Below are 17,644 nucleotides of genomic sequence, written 5' to 3' on the forward strand. Positions count from 1 at the left end.
TCTTTAGTGAATCTTTAGATTTGTTGAAATAATTTCTTGTGTTTTGTACTGCCTTATTAAAATTAAATGTTTAAAATAGGGAAGAGTGGAGAAGGTGCAGAAAGGGCTGGGGGATGGGGAAAAATAAGAGCCAAGATGTATCATGTAAGGGTACAAGATCTCAATGATGAATGTAACTGTATTTTATACCTAAAATGATTCAATAAAGAAATAAAAAAATAAATGTATTTTTAAATGAGCCTTAAAATGTTTTTTTTTCCTCAAATGTCATGCAAGGCGGTTTACAACAATATCTTGGGTTTTCTTTCTATAGAAATTTAATTGCCTCATTTTATTGTTGCCCCACAAATGGGCAGAAATGTTAGTTTAGCATATAAAACTTTGAAAGTGGAGATAGTAGACATTATTTATTACCTTTAATAGACTGAACTATTTAGCTGGAAAACATTGGCTTTTTCTCTTAAATCTTACAACTCCCCCTCTAATTTTCCTAGACTGTGTTACAGAAGAACCTCTCAAGTGAGTGATAAGTGTGGGAACTACATTCTGATGTATTATAAACAATTTTTCTAGTTGCATCAAACAAAGGTAGTTGGCTTGTTTAATAAATGCTCCTGAAGAAAACCTGGCCCAAGTGGCAGGCATCCTATATGAGCTTAGCCCAAATGTTTCTGACCAGAGAAAATTAAACAATATAGGCTAATTTAAGAGATGACTGATATGAAACTATAAATTTCACTGGCCATATACACTGTCTAAGAGCTTATAAAATAAGCTAATGCATTATTAACTCTGTAGGAAACCAGAGGAGAACTGAGGCCTAATTGGACTCCTCTGTGAGCACAAAGGGGAAAGCTTGCACTCAGGTGTGGATATATACTGCAGGGTCTAAGGAAAATTTAAGACAGCTGAGGTTAAGCTGTTTACCAGCGTATGTACTAATGAACTGAGAGCATTGGCCATTTCTGTGCTACAGGTAAGTAATTTCCCGAGTGTGTGCATTGTAAGAAATGATCTCACTTGTCTCACTTTTCCAGCCCAAAAAAAGAGGAATTGGGCTCCAGAGGCAGCAAAATCAAAGCTTTTAATCCAAACTCTTCTGAGAGTGGTGCCTGTCATGAGCCGCGATGTCGGAGTCCTTAAAGCAGGCCCCAAACCTGAGAGGATTCACCGAGAGTAAGCACACTGAGTCATGCTCAGGTTCAAACAGGGTTCTTCTTTATTACAAGATGGCTCTCACACTTATATCAGGCAATAGTATGAAAGTAAAAACAACTTCAAGGATGAAAAACAATCTCAAGGATAACCGTACAAGGCCACAAGTATGGCTCCACAGAGTACACATGATTTACAAGAAGCAGGTGTTTTTTCTGGAAAGCGAAACTCAGCTCTACAAAATGGCTATTGTAAATAATGCCATAAGATGGCAGCCAATCACGGCCAATCAGACCTTACAACATAGCAACTCCTTCACTCAGGGAACTGCAATGCAAGCAGCCAGCTGTCTTGCAGGCAGTCTCCCACAGTGCCCATACAGACTTAGGCACAAACTAGTTGAGAAGCTGTGTGTTTTTATTCCTAACTCACAGGAGTTCCTCTTCCCATCTCCATTGGCCTGGGGTACAGGGTTCACCGTCTATTCCAAGCAATCCATTTCATCCCACACCTGTTGTTCCCCTCCAGTTTTTTAATTCCCTCCTAACTGTATATTTCTCTTTGTGGTTATTCTTAGCATGTTGAATTCTACAGACTGGAAAACAATCAGCTCTGCAGTGAGTGTTTGTATAGCCTATGTGTCCTTATTGACTGTTCTAAGTCTATATGTAAAGGGTTTATAAGAGTAGTTAGGGAATTATGAACCAATTAAAAATTTTACCTCTCACAGTCTCTTCCTCTCTTTATCATAGAATCATTTTCCCATTTTTATGTTTAAAGGGTTTTTTGTTTAATTTTTCAAATCTTTCTAATGCTAGTGACTTTCTTCATCATAAGACAATATTTTTTTTTTGTAATTGCAAGAGTTAATCTTTTTGATATGCCACAGAGCTTCTTAGTTGGGGCAGACTTAATCTTTGGGCTAGGACTCTCACCTCTGGAATAATGCAGCCTTCTATGCCAGGGCAGACTCCAGCTAAAATTGTGAGGGATGTTTCAAACAAGTTCGCTAGCCACCCTGTGAAGGGATCATCAATTTAAGTGTTTTCAGTAACTTCATCAGCTGAAGTATGGAAAACTTACAGTGTCTGAATGATGATCCCAGCTAAGGCTTTATTATTAGGGGCAAAAGTTCAACATTTTTCTCCTAAAAAGATACCTTTTTCCCCAATATCATACCTAGGGCAATCTGGTATTCCCAGGCCATCTACCTAACTGTATCTAGTTTACTAACTATGCCATGAAGGGCATCTCTTGTATAGTTGAATGTGTTATTACAGAAGTTTAAATGAGAGAGTTTTAACTTCCTAGTTTTGTCTGAAATGTATTTCTAGAAGAAAGTTGGATTTATTGAGCATTTTGTCTAATTTAGTCATTCACTTTTTGGTTTGTGTGGCTTATGATCTTTTGAAAATATTTATTCACTTTTAAAGTTATTACAAACCCAGGCAGTGTTTTCTGACTGCCCACAATTACCAGTGCCCTAACAACCAACAAACTGCTATCCACTTTATCCAATAGTTTTGTTTCTATAAAGACTGAAAGAGAGAAATGTGAAGGTAAAATTACTCATAAACTTATTATTTAAATCTTATCTGAATTAAGAAGCAGGGAGTTTGCTTCTGTACTTGTCATCCAGTTCTTCCAGGATATCATCTGATCACACTGTATTGGTGTTTTTAAATTTTTGTGACTAAGAATAAAAATGAAAATTTTTATTGGAGTATGGCTTCTCTCACTTTCATGGGAAAAGTCATTGTAATTATGTGATCAAGTTTTATCTTTTAAGTTTTTGAGGGAATCTCCATTAAACAACACCCCATCACCTCCTCCTGTCCATGATGCCCACCATTTCACTTTCTGTACCGATGAATCTGATGACTGTCAGTACCTCATGCAAAGGGAATGTAGGGCCATGTTTTTGTGACTTTGTCTTATATCATCAAGATGTATCCAGGTTGTAACATTTATCAGAATTGCCTTCTTTTTAAAAGGCTAAATAATATTGCTTTCTATCCACATTTTTACTATCCACTCCTCAGTAAATTTTTGTGTGTGCTTTTCTTACTTTAGGTACTGTGAATTGTGTTGTCATGTAGGTAGTTGAGAAAATTGTTTTCAGATCCTATTTTCTTTTTTAAAGTATTGATCCGCAATAATACTTAATAAAATACACGTATGCAATGTGTAATAATCAAATTTGTCTAATTATCACTTCCATCTTTGAGAATCCATTTTAAATTTTATATTTTCCTAGAAGAATAATTTACTTAAAAGATTCAAGAACTGCCATAATGTTTCCTAGAGTGGACATACCATCTACCATTTTCCACCAGTAATATATGAGTTTTCCTATTTCTCCATATCCTCTGCAACATTTATTACAAGTTTGCTACTCTTTTCCTTAATTTCTTTTTTTTTTCCATTTCATATATTATTCTCTTTCCTTATTATGGCGAGCCATTATGGTGAGCCTTGACACAGGCCTAGCCATGATTGAACTTTGAGTCACCTCGCTGGCAAGGATGTGCTCTCGCCCATAAATAGCCACGGGTGAGTTCAGCTGGTAGCAGATGTAACCCATAATGGTTGTTGTTGTTTCCCTCTGGAATGTGTGGGTGGTACTCTCACCCCTGTGCAGCCCTCGCTCCCATGCAGCTGGAGAATATAAAAGGGAGAGGTTCTGTAAGCAAGCAAGCAAGCAAGCAAGCAAGCAAGCAAGCAAGCAAGCAAGCAAGCAAGCAAGCAAGCAAGCAAGCAAGCATGGGAGTCAAAACAGTAGGGATGCTATCTTTGGCAACACGGGCTGACTGCTTGGCTAGACCCTGCTCATTTCTCCACAAGTTCTAGTCTGAAGTGACGGCAGGCTGATGGACTCATGAACCCTTCCTTTTCAGATCGTTGGCATCAGACTGGGGTTAGTTTGAGCACACTGCGGGACCAATTGAGCCTAAATGGTCTCCTGGAGGCCTCCCTGGATGATCTGCTGCTCATCATTCTGCTTCCTGGATGGAGCATATTGTGCTTCATGCGGAATGATATGAGTGAGGGCTCTCTGTGCTGCTAAACCATACTAGGCATTTTGCAGGAGGCAGGTAGTGGGAATGCAAGCTTACAGCGTGGCAATCCATTGCTCAATGAGGGTCTGTGGCAGGCTGGGTCTGGGTTGGTATCAATGCATGCCTATGCCCTGCTGATTTTTCAACAGGTTTCTGGCCCGTGTGGTTTTCTCACTGACTCGATAAGCATTCCTTTTCAGATGGCTGTACACATGCTGTGGAGTGCATGAGCACTCTGCATGAAGAATTGTTCTGAAACAGCCTGCTGGATGTAGCCTGGGATGAGCGTGAACTCACTTCGTGTTTATCTGCAGCTCCAAGTTGCACTGGAAGGAGGATGATGCCAGGGGGTTCTCACAATGCATCTAACAGGTACTAAATGTTTCACTGCATGGCAGCCGTATGAGTGCAGGTCTCTTAGTTGCAAACTGTACCTCAACTGTCCAGTGCTTCAAGTCCAGGGGCCTGGCAGTCTCACTGTGACTAAGAGCTCCTCAAGTTTCTCCTTCCTTCAATTTGTTACGACTGTGACATGTCTGCAATTCTAGGTAGAATGCAATGTTTCACCTGTTTGATTCAGGGATGAGGGCAGGCTCAAAGCATGGCTCACCAATTAACATAGTGGCCCTGGCTGATGGCTGTGGCAAGTTCAGGTTCACTCCACATTGGACAATGCCTCCCCAGACCTCTGTACGATTGCTTGTTTGAGTGCATGTTTACTGCTTAAATGTTCCATTGTATGAGTGTCATGTCTGTGTGAGCTCACTGTGTGTCTGACTGTCCTTCTCTAGCCTGCTGCTTTTTCACCGGCTTGTGGACAGTCTCACTGCATTGCAAAATATTCCATAACCATATCCCTGGATGAGAAAGCAGTGAGGGTTGACTCACTGTGCAGCTAAACTGTACCCAAAAATTGTTACATTCAGAAAGGTATGAGTGACGACTCTCCCAGCTGTTAAGAGGGCCTAGCCATTCTGTGGGAGGCAGCTAAGATTTAATGCCCGCTCACTATGTGTTTATTGGCTGCTCAAACCTTCTGCACTTTGATGTCTAGGGGAAGGGACTTCTTATTCAGTTTCTATGCCCTGATCCTTTATTCACTAGGTGCCGGCAGGGACAGGGGTGTGCTCACTGTGTGGCCAAACAGTCTTCAAGGGAGCCCTGCCTATAAGCTGCACTGAGGGCAGACTTGTTGCGTGCTTAGCACTACTTGCCAGACCTCTATCACTTTTCCATGAGGCAAGGATTTTTCCATTTCTAGAAATTCTTAAAGCATCCACACGGTGACTCGCAGGCCGAGGGCAAGAGCAGTGTTGGCTGACCAGTCCTCAGAGAACTGCTACATAGCTCTAAGAGTGTTGACATGTGGACTGCATTGCCAACCACTCCATAAGCAGTCCGCTGTAGTCAAGCTAGGCAGGGCAGTTTCAGCATGTGCCTAAAGATTCAGTAAAGGTCAGGTGAATGCAGTGCAATAGGAGTGAGTGGTCTCAGTGCCATTAACAGGTCCTCAGTGGTCTGTGGGAGTGAAAACAGTGGGAATGAAGGCTCATTGCATGGCTTTCCATTGTATATTTGTGTGATCTTGGATATCTTTGGCAACTTGGGCTGACTGCGTGGCTAGGGCCCTGCTCATTTCTCCACAGGTTGTAGTCTGAATGGACGGCAGGCTGACTGACTCATGAACCATTCCTTTTCAAATGGTTGGCATCAGCTTAGGGTTAGTTTGAGCACACTGCAGGAAAAATGGAACCTAAATGGTATGTTGGAGGCAACCCTGGGTGATCTGCTGCTCATCGTTCTGCTGGGTGGGTGGAGCAGGTTGTGCTTCATACAGAATGATATGAGTGAGGGCTCTGTGTGCTGCTAAACCATGCTAGGCATTTTGCTTGAGTCAGGTAGTGGAAATGCAGGTTTAGAGCTTGGCAATCCATTGTCCAATTGGCAGACTTTTGCATGATGCATTGCTGGTGGTATCAATGCATGGCTATGCTCTGTGGATTGTTTTACAGGGTTTTGTCCAAAGTGAGGTTTTCTCACTGATTTGATAACCATATCTTTTCATATGGCTGTATGCATGCTGTGGAGAGCATGAGCACTCTGTATGAATAATTCTTCCTAAACAGTCTGCTTGATGTTGCCTGGGATGAGAGTGAACTCACTTTGTGCTTATCTTCAGCTCCAAGTTGCACTGGAAGGAGGACAACATCAGGTGGTTTTCACAATGCATCTAACAGGTACTAAATGTTTCACTCTTAGTAGCAAACTGTACCTCAAATGTCCAGTGCTTCAAGTCCAGGGGCCTGGCAGTCTCACACTGTGACTAAGAGCTCCTCACATTTTTCCTGCCTTCAATTCAGGTGGATATGATGAAAGAAAGGGGGCTTATTTACTCTACTGTGCTTTTTATTCCTAACAAAGCTTGGGTATAACCTGGCAAAGTTGGGTGCTTAACATTTATGTAATCTTACTATTTGATGGGTGTTAAGGAAGTGGCACAAGATTCTGTGTGATACCAACCTTCCAACTGATCCAAAGCATCCAGATCCATGTTGGGACCTGGAAACCACATAGGACTATGGCAAATGCAAAAAGGTGTCAAGAGCCCCCAAGACCACAAGAAAACAAACTACTAAGTGAGAGTCCAGAAGAGAAGCGGACCAGAACAGAGGGTGAGGCACATTAACACACTTGTTCCTCCCATCTCTGCTGATAACACACTTGCTGTTTATAATTGATATGAGCTGTAACAGTGACTGGAAACTTTTCAAAGGTGTCACAACTGGTCAGAAAGGGAACTGGAGACAGTGGACCCCAAGAAATCCTCTGTTCTTTGTACTCTGAGCTCAGCCGTTCTGTTTCCAGTAGAAGGCAGGTAACCAGAGAACTTAGTATTTCTAATTCTGCTTAGGCCTCATTGAGAATGTTTTTCTACATTTCTCTATAATCCCAGGAAGCCCACATCTATTGAGAGAGATCCCTGTATGCACAAGTTAATAGTTCCTACTATAGGAGGATACTTGGAAAAGATATAATCCTAAGATTTACTAACAGTCATTTCCCACTTGACTATTTAATGATGTGACTATGTCCGCACTGGGGAAGGTAAACTTGCCGTCAGAAGAGGCAGCAGTTTCAGCAAACCAGAGTAGCTGCTGCAGAATCCAACTGCAGCAGCAATAGGATACCACAGCAGTGCACAGACTCTGGATTCCTCACCCACAGAGCAAAATACACAGTTTAGAAAAGTCGGCTCCATTTTAGAGTCTAATGAGAAAGTGCTACCAAAAGAAAGAAAAACCACAGGAAGCATTAAGGGAAAAGAAAAATGAGAACGTGGATCATAAAGACATTTAGGTCTTGGGAAACTATCTAGATAAATCTTTTAGTCTGAAGTGTAAATAATTTTAAACCTCAAAGGTCTCCCTTTAACTAGAAAATGGCTCTTTGAATTTATATCTGTACAAAGTATTGTGACAATACACACTTTAGTGACATATTCATTTAAATATCATATTTTCTGTAAATATAAAAACACTGAAATATATCAGCATTTTCCCTACAATTAAGAGTTCTCTATGATCCAGCAATTTCATTTCTAGATACACTAGTTACATATATATTTATGCATATGTATATGTATGTCTCTATGTATGTATCTATCTATCTATCTATCTATCTATCTATCTATCTATCTATCTATCTGCATATACTGAAAGAAGGAACTTAAACAGGTATTTTTTTTAACCTATACCCATTGCAGTGCTGGTCAAAAGCACTGCACGATCGTATCAGACCCAGCCCAGGAGAGGGGCCATGGGAGCTACAATCCTTGGTGGTGCCATAGCAGTGGAGCCACCCAACCTCTTTGGAGTTCACCACTTGCCACAGATTTCCAGGGGTGCTAGTAATGGAACTGGGGAATTTAATGTTTGTCCTACTGGATTTTGGTCTTCCTTTGTTCCCATTCCTGGCCACCCCCTATTTATAACTTTTGGAATCAAAATACCTATCTTGTGTCACTGAATGCTGGAAGTGTTTAGCTTTCATTTGTTTTTTTTAAGGGGCTCACAGCTAAGAGTTTAATTGTGGTCATCTCTTCAGCCACCACACTTCCTTTGTCCACACCTCCTAATGTGGTTCCTTCCTGGCCACACAGTAAGTTTTTCAAATTTTTCTTCTCTGCTTTTGGCCCTTGTAAAAGACTGTATTTATCTGGCTCATGGGTTTGGTTGGTATCAAATCTAAAAGCATGGGATTAGTCTCTGGTGAAGGATGAAGAGTTTTCATGGCTGACAGTAGGGGATCCCAGGTCACTTGTCCCTCTTTTAGAAAGCTGCGATAGCCATAGCAAGGGCCCTTTTTCCTTTGCGTAGACACAGACTGCATTCTGCATTGACCATGAAGAAATATTTCCCGAAGTCCCAAAATCATAGAAAAACTTGTATCAGTATTAATGTCATTGTGCTATTTTTTGGTGGTTTTAGTTTTTGCTTATAAGAACAGCTTTTGTATACAGAAATCACAATTTACAGGGATCCACATTTTCAAAGTGAACATTTAAAGTTTGAAGATTTAAAAATTAATGTTATAAATTGTAATACCATAGGTTTATAAATGCAACTCAAAAATTTCACTGCTATAGTATAATCTATAAGTATACAAATATGTTTCATGCAAAAATGTATAGTTACTTTTATGCTTCAGGTTAATATTTAGTGCCATTGGAAAACTTAGTTATGTTTTCTGCAATATTTAAAATTGCAGTTATAATTCTAATATGTAATATTTCTATCATTTGTCTGACAAAGCCAACCTAGGGACTTAAGGAAACTTTTCTAAAAATAACAAATGCATAAATATGGTTCAATAAAAATTATCTTAACCACCACAGTACAATTTATAATACATATTTGTGCAAATGTTCCAATACCTTTCAACCTAACAGCACCTGTCAAGTACTTACCTATACATTTTAAGTATGAATCACAAGTTCACTCTGTCAAATTTCCAACATGCTAAATTTTCTGAAATATTTTAACTGCTATCAATACCTCTGGATGATTCTGCTATTGTTTAGAAGTGTGCCCCAAAGGTCTATGTGTCAAAAGTTTGGTCAGCAGCCTGTGCCACTCCAGGAGGTGGTGGAAGCTTTAAGAGGTGGAAGTAATTGAGGGCATTGAGTGTGTGCCCTTGGAGGGGACTTTGGAACCCTCACCCTTCCTGTCTCTATCTTTGCTTCCTGGCCAGTAGGAATAGGCTTCCTCACCCATGCACTCCTGCCATGAGAAGCTGTCACAGGTCTAAGCAACAGAGCCAAGTGACAAAGGAGTGACTATAAGCTAAATTTAAACTTGGCCCCTTATAAGTTGATTTTCTTAGGTATTTTGTCACAGCAGTGAAAAGCTAACTGAAACTACACAAATATTTTTGGATAACAAGTTCAATTTATACCAGTATCTCTGTACTTATTGCTAAATTTTCTTTGTATTTAAAGAGATTTTTGACTAAGGAAACTATCCTAGCTCCAGAAATGGGGGATGACTTTCTCAATGAGCCATAGTTGGACAAGGATATAAGATTTGGACTTAGAAACACTGAAGGGGGCTTTTTACCTTTCCCTCAAGCTTCTAGAAAAAGAAGAGCAGGCAGGACAAACCCAATGCTCATACAAGAGGGGAAATCATAAAGATTAGAGCAGAAATCAATGCAATGGAAACTAAGAAAATGGGTAGAAAAGCCCAATGATGAATGTAACTGTACTGTATACCTACAATATACCAATAATCGCAATGAGGGGAATAAAAAAGAAATAGTTTTTAGCACACAAATGGAAAGGCCTTTTGATAAAATATTAATGGTTTTTTACTTTTAGGCAATGGACTGCTGTGACTCTTCCTTTTGCCAATACTTTGCAATAGCTGTGTAGGTATATTATATTTTTCTTTACAGACAGAAGAAAACTTCATTTCAAACTTTTTAAACCTTAAAATGCTGCCTTGTAGGTGACATGTGAAATGGTGCAGCCACAGCACAAAGCACCTCAACAGTTCCTGAAGAGTTAATGTCATGTGGCCCAGGATTGCCACTTTCAGCATACAGCTCCCAAGACTGGGAAGTAGAGACACAGCTACACTCGCACATCTCCAACAGCGTTTCTCACACTTAATGGAACTACAGGCATCCCCTGCCCCTCCATGCAGGAATGTTTAAAGCCATTGTGTGGTGCCAGTGCCTCTGGCTTTTTGGTGGTGTGAAGGAAAGATCTAATGTACAGAAACTGGGCTGCACTTGAGCTGCACTGAGAAACGCAGGCCCACTCACAAGACAGGCACCATGGATTCCAATGATAGGAACTGTATAAAAGAGGCAAAATCACAGAGCTCAAAAGTAAATTAAGGATACCAGGGGTGGTCTGGAAGGGGGAATGGAAATCATTACTTCAAAGGCACAGAGTTGTGCTATGGGCAATAAAAAACTTCTGGAAAATGTAGGATTTGGATGGGTACCTGTAATTCCAGAGACCAGGGAGGCTGAGGCAAGAGGACAACTACTTGAAGACCTCCATGTAGTAGGCACTTGTTTCAATCTAAATGACCAGAAAAATAAACAGAATGAAACAAGATAAAACAAAAAATAAATAATTGAAACTTGTGGTGATAGTTTCAAAGTATTATGAAAGTAGTCAATATCACTGAATTGTACAATTTAAAATGACATAATGCAAAATTTTATTTAATATATATTTTCCTCCCTAACTGAATCTAAATTCAGCCAAGGGCCTTTTACAGTCTGATATCAGTTCCACTACACAGAGGAGTGAGCAGTGACTCAATGAGGATGCTGAGTCCTACAAGAGTGTTGGTCAGGGAAGTCCCGCCCACATCTATCCAGAGGCCTCATGGTTTTTGCAAAGTGGAGCAGGTGGAAAGTCTGAGAGCCAAATGGCCTGGTGCCCTCAGCATCCACCTCCGCATTTCAGTAGCTGACCTTTGCCTGTTTCAACTGCATCTTGATTTTGTGGCTCTGGTACTACGATCGTATCTTTGTAGCAAAAGTCAGTGTGACTCTGGAGTGTGGCTGTGTCCCAGACAGGTTCAGGGCTAGTTAACAATATCTATTGGCTAAAATATCCTCTGCCCCTCAGAGACAATGCTTTGTGTTTCCTGAGGCGTCCGGTAGAAAACAGCAAGGGCTCCTCCTGGTGGTAAAACGAGAGAAGACTCAATGGGTGCCAGAGTCCCAGCTAAGCAATCTGAATGTCCTTTCTCTTGCCTAGTAGTTGTGAGTCCTTGGGGGAGTTTCTGAGTCCCTCTGAGCCTCTTTTACCTCACCGTGAACCTGGATTATCAGGTGGATGTGAGAACTAAATGAAAATTTGCAGTTATCCATTCACACTGCAAGAACACAAGAGCTTTTCTGGGCCTGACAGAAGTCTAGGACAGTGACTGGCTGGGGCCCTGCCATATTGCCGGAGACTTGGTGCCTAGTCCTGGAGACGTTATTATTTTTCCCTACTGTCAGAACCAGCTCCTTCAATCCTGGAATTGACATACCTTCTATCACATCTTGTTTTTCATAATCCTTCCTTCATTTTGGGTGTAGCACAATACTACTTTGGTTCAGCTTTTCAGGGATTATATGTGAATCAATGGCGCCCTCTGCAGGACACTTCCCAGTTTCTCAGGTGCTCAGTGTCTGCAGGCCCCAGCTGAGGTGGCTCCCTCCCTGGGCAGGGCAGGGAGGTGTCCTGGCCTCTACTGGGCCCAAGCCCTGGCCCACCCAGCCCCAGCTCCAGGGCTACATGACAAAGGAGAGAGACAAGGTCATCCAGCTCTAGCTCTGGACATCTGATCACCTGATGACTGTGATTTCCCCTCTCAGGCACACTCAGCTATTTCCTCTCCCATGTAGGTCTGGTGGAGTTAAATTTGAATCTATTGAATCTATTTGAATCTATTGTTTTGTATTGGTTTGTTTTCATGATGCTACGGATTAAAACCAGGGACTCCTGCTTGCTGGCCTTGAATTTGCCTCAGTCTCCCAGATAGCTGGGATTTCAGCAGTGATCCAACATATCTGATTATTTCCATACATTTTTAATGACCCCAAACAGATAAACAATGCTGTCATGGAAACAAGAACCTTAGAACGACAGAGACATCACCTTCCCCGGCCTGCTGCCCAATCCATTTCTGGGCCAGAAGAAGCTCATACTGTCCTTGCACCCCATTTTCTTGGCTGGCAGCCTCAAAGTGGGGGTGGGGAGTAATTCACCTGGACCTGTCACGGGACTACCACTCATCAATTGAATCCCAGCATAGTGTTGCTGGGAGGTGGTAGGAACTAAAAGACTGTATCCCTGGGACTGTTCCCCCCACACTAAGTTTATTGGTACATTTTAGGTACACAGTACAGTTACACTCATCATTGGGATCCTGTACCATTACATGAAGTATCTTGGTTCTTATTTTTCCCCATTCCCCTGCCCTCCCTTCACACCCTCCACACTTCCCTATCCACAAAGACAGTTTCTAGTTTGTTTTTCCTTTTCTCATATTTTTTAATTCCACCTTCTTATGTTTCCCCCATCCCTCCCATTTCCCCTACTTCTTTATATATTTTCTTCCTATTACACAATATCCATTATATATTTTGTTCCTTATTGACACTTTTGGTTTTTCACATCAGAGAAACTATTTAGTATTTACATGTGTATCCTGTTAATTTAACTTAAGGGTATGGCCTCAATGTGCATCCATTTAGTTATAAATATCTGTAGCTTTTCATTCTTCATGGCTGAGTATTACTCCATTTTATTAAAACACACACACACACACACACACAACTTTATCCTGTCTACTTTTGATGGGCAATTGGTCTGTTTCCAAGTTTCAGCTATTACAAACTGCCGCTATAAACATGGGTGATCATATATCTCTGTGGTATGGTTATTTTAATTCTTTTGGTAAGATATCAGCAGGGGAAGAGCTGGGTCACATGGGACTTTGAATTCTACCCATTTGAGGAACCTTCACATTGATTTCCACAGAGGTTGCAGCAGTCTCACCTCCCACTAACAATGAAAAAGTGTTCACTTCTCCCCACAATGTCACCAGCATCTGTTATTGGTAGATTTCTTGATAGCAGCCATTCTGGGGTGAGGTGGAATCTCAATGTTGTTTTCATTTGTATTTTTTGAATGACCAGGGATATTGAATATTTTTTCATGTTTATGTGCAATTTCTACTTCTTTGTCTGAGAAATGTGTGTCATTTCCTATGCCCATTTTTGGATTGGGGCTTTAAATTTGGGAGGTCTGAATTTTTTTAAGTTCTTTATATATTCTAGATAGTAGACATTTGTCCGATTGCCTCTCAGTGGCCTGAGAATATATTTGAACATTTTCTTCACCTTCCTCCTGCTGTTGACTTATCATCCTGAGGGTAAAAATTGTCCCTCGGTGTAAAAAATAGACATCTATGGATTAATTGTATAGCTATGCTTGCTGAGAAAGATATATTGCAACTACAGTCACTACTGTAATGCAAACTCACTAGAGCAAAGTGATCTCAGAAAGCCCTGCCAGACCTCCTACTTCCCCCTTCTTTGCCCCTCTGCTTATGTAATTGTATTTAGATTGACAGTCATTTCCCCAGTGATTATGGTTGCTGTTTCTCCCACCCATAGAAACACAAAGGTGTGGAAATGAGAGTAAATTTCTGTTTGATGCTTTTGAGATGATTTGAATCCCTTGAAGCTGCATGCAAGAAAGGTGATTTTTGTGTGGTCAGTGATTTGTCTGGAGACCCACACAAGGTCATTCTTTAATTCCAGGTTGCCCTGTACATTTGAGGTCACAGGTCTAAGGGTCCTTGCCTGAGGCAGTCACTACAGAGGGTCTGCTGAGCTCTGGCACCTTGGTCAGGGACAGCGATGGTGGGGGATCCACTCCAGCTCTGTTTGCCAAGGGCACTGAGGAGCTCTGGACAGTCCCTGGTGCAGACTGCAGCAGGTGCTTCTGGCCCACATCCTCAGCCAAATGGCCTGCTGGGGTTGAATGTGCCTAGGACGTAGTGCCCACCAAACTGTTTGTCTTTTCTCTGCCAGGGGCTTATCAAAAATCGCTATAAGAAAATCTCAATAAGGGAGTCTACTATGTACAACTTATGGGAGAATCAGGATTGGTTTGTGGATGAGGCTGGCTCGAGCATGAATCGGAGGATATTCCATTCACTGATGGGACAAATGCTGAAGATACTACCCACTGCACATCATCCTGCTGAAAGCAAGTGTGAAGGCTTACAATACAGAAAGGCAAACAAACACTCCTCATCCTTAATACAAAAGACTAACAATTGGCCATAATCCTGTTTTTCAAGCATTCATTCTCTGTCTTCACATTAAACATTCCTGAGAATTGAGTGTTTTCAATTTTAAACTCATTTATTAGTTTAAGTGCTTTGATTTTCCCTCAAGTATGCCAGATTTTGAACATGTAGTAATTTCCCAATAGCATTTCAGGGAAGAGGTTCTAGAAAGAGTACAGCTAAAGGGCAGAGAAATTGGATCAGTCAGCTTCCTTTTGCTATGACAAAATACCCAATGCCTCCAACTTAGCGGAGGTTGACTTGGCTCATGATTTAAGCGGGATCAACCCATGGCCATCTGACTCCAAGGCAGAGGAGGCATAACAGAAGAGCATGTTAAAGGAAGCTGCTCATGCCTTGGCTGCCAGGAAGAAGACAGGGGAGGGAGAGACTGGTGACAAAAATGCAGCATTCTAGCCAGGCATGGTTGTTCAAACCTGTAATGCATCTCAAAGGAGGCTGACACAGCAGGATAACTGTGAGTTCAAAACCAGCCTGAATTACCTGGAGAGAACCCCTCTCAAAAAACAAACCAAACCTGGGCTGGGAATTTAGCTCAGCAGTTTGGTGGCCTGCCTTGCAGGCACAAACCCAAGTTCAATCCCCAGTACCAAAAAGAAAAAACAAACCAAACCAACCAAATTGCAATCTCAGTGCCTGGGCATCTCCAAACCAGGCCCTACTGATGACTACCACAAGTGGTCAATTTGCAAATTGTGCTTCATCATATTGTGCTGATTGTTTCAATTAGGATAAAGGATTGTGATTGATTCAATGAGCTGTTTTCTTCGGTATTACAAAAATGAGAATGTCTATGAGTCATGAGAGACCCATGGGCTGAAGCCCAACTGTATCAGGAAGCTTTAAGTAATAATCTAAAGGTTAAATTAAGGACAACCCAACAACAAGAGTAAAAATGACAAAATACTTAAGCAAGATACAGGGACAGACTTCCAGTTCACCAGTGGCAAACAGTGGGGCAAATGAAGATGCAAAGTCTGACAGTGAATCATCAGGATGCCCTGAACGCAAAGCACAGGAAGTACCAAAACTGATCAATCAGGCTCTAGAGATATTTAAAACAGAAGTAATTTCCCAGATAATCATAGAAATGATGAGAAAAATGAAAATTATAATTCAAAATTCTAGAACAGAAACGGAGAGGAAAATTGATGAGCTCAGGACCATCATAGAAGCCATGAATGCCCAGCATAAGAAAGAATTGGAAACAATAAATGCCCAATAGAAGAAAGAAATGGAATCCATAGGACAGATTCGAACAGATATCCAGGAGATTAAAAACTCCATTAAGAGTGTTCACAAAAGAACAAAAGAGTCTGAAGATAGAATCTCAGATCTAGAAGATAAAATTACAGTCAGTGACTGTGAAAAGAGAGGTCTCTTAAGAACAGGGGATCATGAGAAATTCACACAAGTACGCTTAGACAATACAAAGAGGAATAACATAAGACTGACAGGAATTCAAGAAGTAGCAGGAGAAAATGCAAATCACTTTAAAAAGCTGGTCACAGAATTAATTATAGAAAACCTCCCAAATAGAGGGGAAGAATTTGACATACAGATAAGTGAGGCATATAGGACTCCAACTAGCCATGATCAAAAAAAAAAATTACACCTAGACAGATAACAATCAAGATCCCAGAAACCCAACAGAAGAACAAAATACTACAAGCAGTAAGAGATAAGAAACAATTTACATGCAGAAGAAAGCCCATCAGAATCACAGCAGACTTTTCAACACAAACCTTTAGCTTAAGGAGACCCTGGAATGGGACATTTCAAATACTAAATGAAAGCAACCTCCAACCTAGGCTGATGTATCTTCCAAAACTTTCTTTCAAAATAGATGGGGAAATAAGATACTTCCATGATGAAGAACACCTGAGAAACTTCATGAATACCAAACCAGCAATAAAACAAATTGTAAACAATATCCTAGAAAAATACAATGAAGGTAACAACACAAGGAGGCCCAACAGAGCAAATCAAATAGGTAAGGTAAGAAACTAAAAGGATAAGGGGAATAAAAACATGACAATAATAAGTTAGTACATATCAGTTATATCCATCAATATCAACGGCCTCAATTCACCAATCAAGAGAAATAGACCGGCAGAATAGATTAAGAAGCAAAATCCAATAATATGTTGTATACCAGACACTTCTAGTACAAAAAGAAGCCCATACACTGAAAGTGAAAGGACAGAAAACTTCATGTAACAAGAGCCCAGAAAAAAGCAGGGGTAGCAATCTTATTCAAGATACAGTAAGTTTCAAACCTAAACTGATGGAAAGAGACAAAGAAGGGCACTATATTCTTGTGAAGGGAACAATTCAAGAGAAAGAGATAACAAATAATCTATTTTTAATCTGTTGAATATGTTAGAAAGTACATATGCTTCTTTTTTCTTTTCTTCAATTTTTTCTTTCTTGTTTTTCTTCACCTGGTGCTGGGGATTAAATTCAGCACATTGTTCTGGCTAGGCAGGTGCAGTACTACCAAGCTAAATCTCAGGCTTTACATTTCATATTTTTAAAATTTATCAACACATTGATCTTTGTCTTTATATGTTGGTCTGCCAAGCTGATGAGTTATTTTGGTTCTCATTTTCTTTGATTTTTTTATTTGAGAATTTATGAAATCTGTATATATGAATGGTATGAAAAGTATTAAGGTCCATGTGTCATTTTCCTCTTTCATCTCTGCTTTCTACAAACTTGCTTTTCTGTCACTATAGCTTGTTTGGTTGGAAATTTGTTAAGAAAAATCTTGTTATATTTTCAATGTTTCTTTGTACCTATTTTCCACTGAAAATGGATATTAATTTTAAGTAAATTTTATCATAACTATATTTAAATAAATGGATAATAAATCATTAATATCATTTAGTAGCTGGTACATATTACAAATTCTCCAAATCCCTAAAAGATATTTGGTTTTTCTCAAATCACACAAATCACAAACTTTCCACACAACACTGCACTGTTTTATTATATCAAAGTATATATCATATCGTAGAAAATATGCATTGTGTATAT

At 40.3% G+C, this 17,644-nt stretch overlaps 1 long non-coding RNA gene across 1 annotated transcript; it reads right to left on the minus strand.

The window, feature by feature from the left end:
- Nucleotides 1-7,422: 7,422 nt before the first annotated feature.
- On the minus strand, nt 7,423-12,647 carry LOC117285004. The gene is made up of 3 exons (XR_004516003.1): nt 11,205-12,647; nt 10,724-10,803; nt 7,423-7,495 (listed from the first exon to the last, which is right to left on the minus strand). It is a non-coding gene; the product is annotated as an uncharacterized LOC117285004 (long non-coding RNA).
- Nucleotides 12,648-17,644: the final 4,997 nt, after the last annotated feature.

This window comes from Fukomys damarensis, unplaced genomic scaffold (assembly GCF_012274545.1).
Source record: "Fukomys damarensis isolate Sample0158 unplaced genomic scaffold, DMR_v1.0_HiC HiC_scaffold_73826, whole genome shotgun sequence".
Taxonomy (NCBI): Eukaryota; Metazoa; Chordata; class Mammalia; order Rodentia; family Bathyergidae; genus Fukomys; species Fukomys damarensis.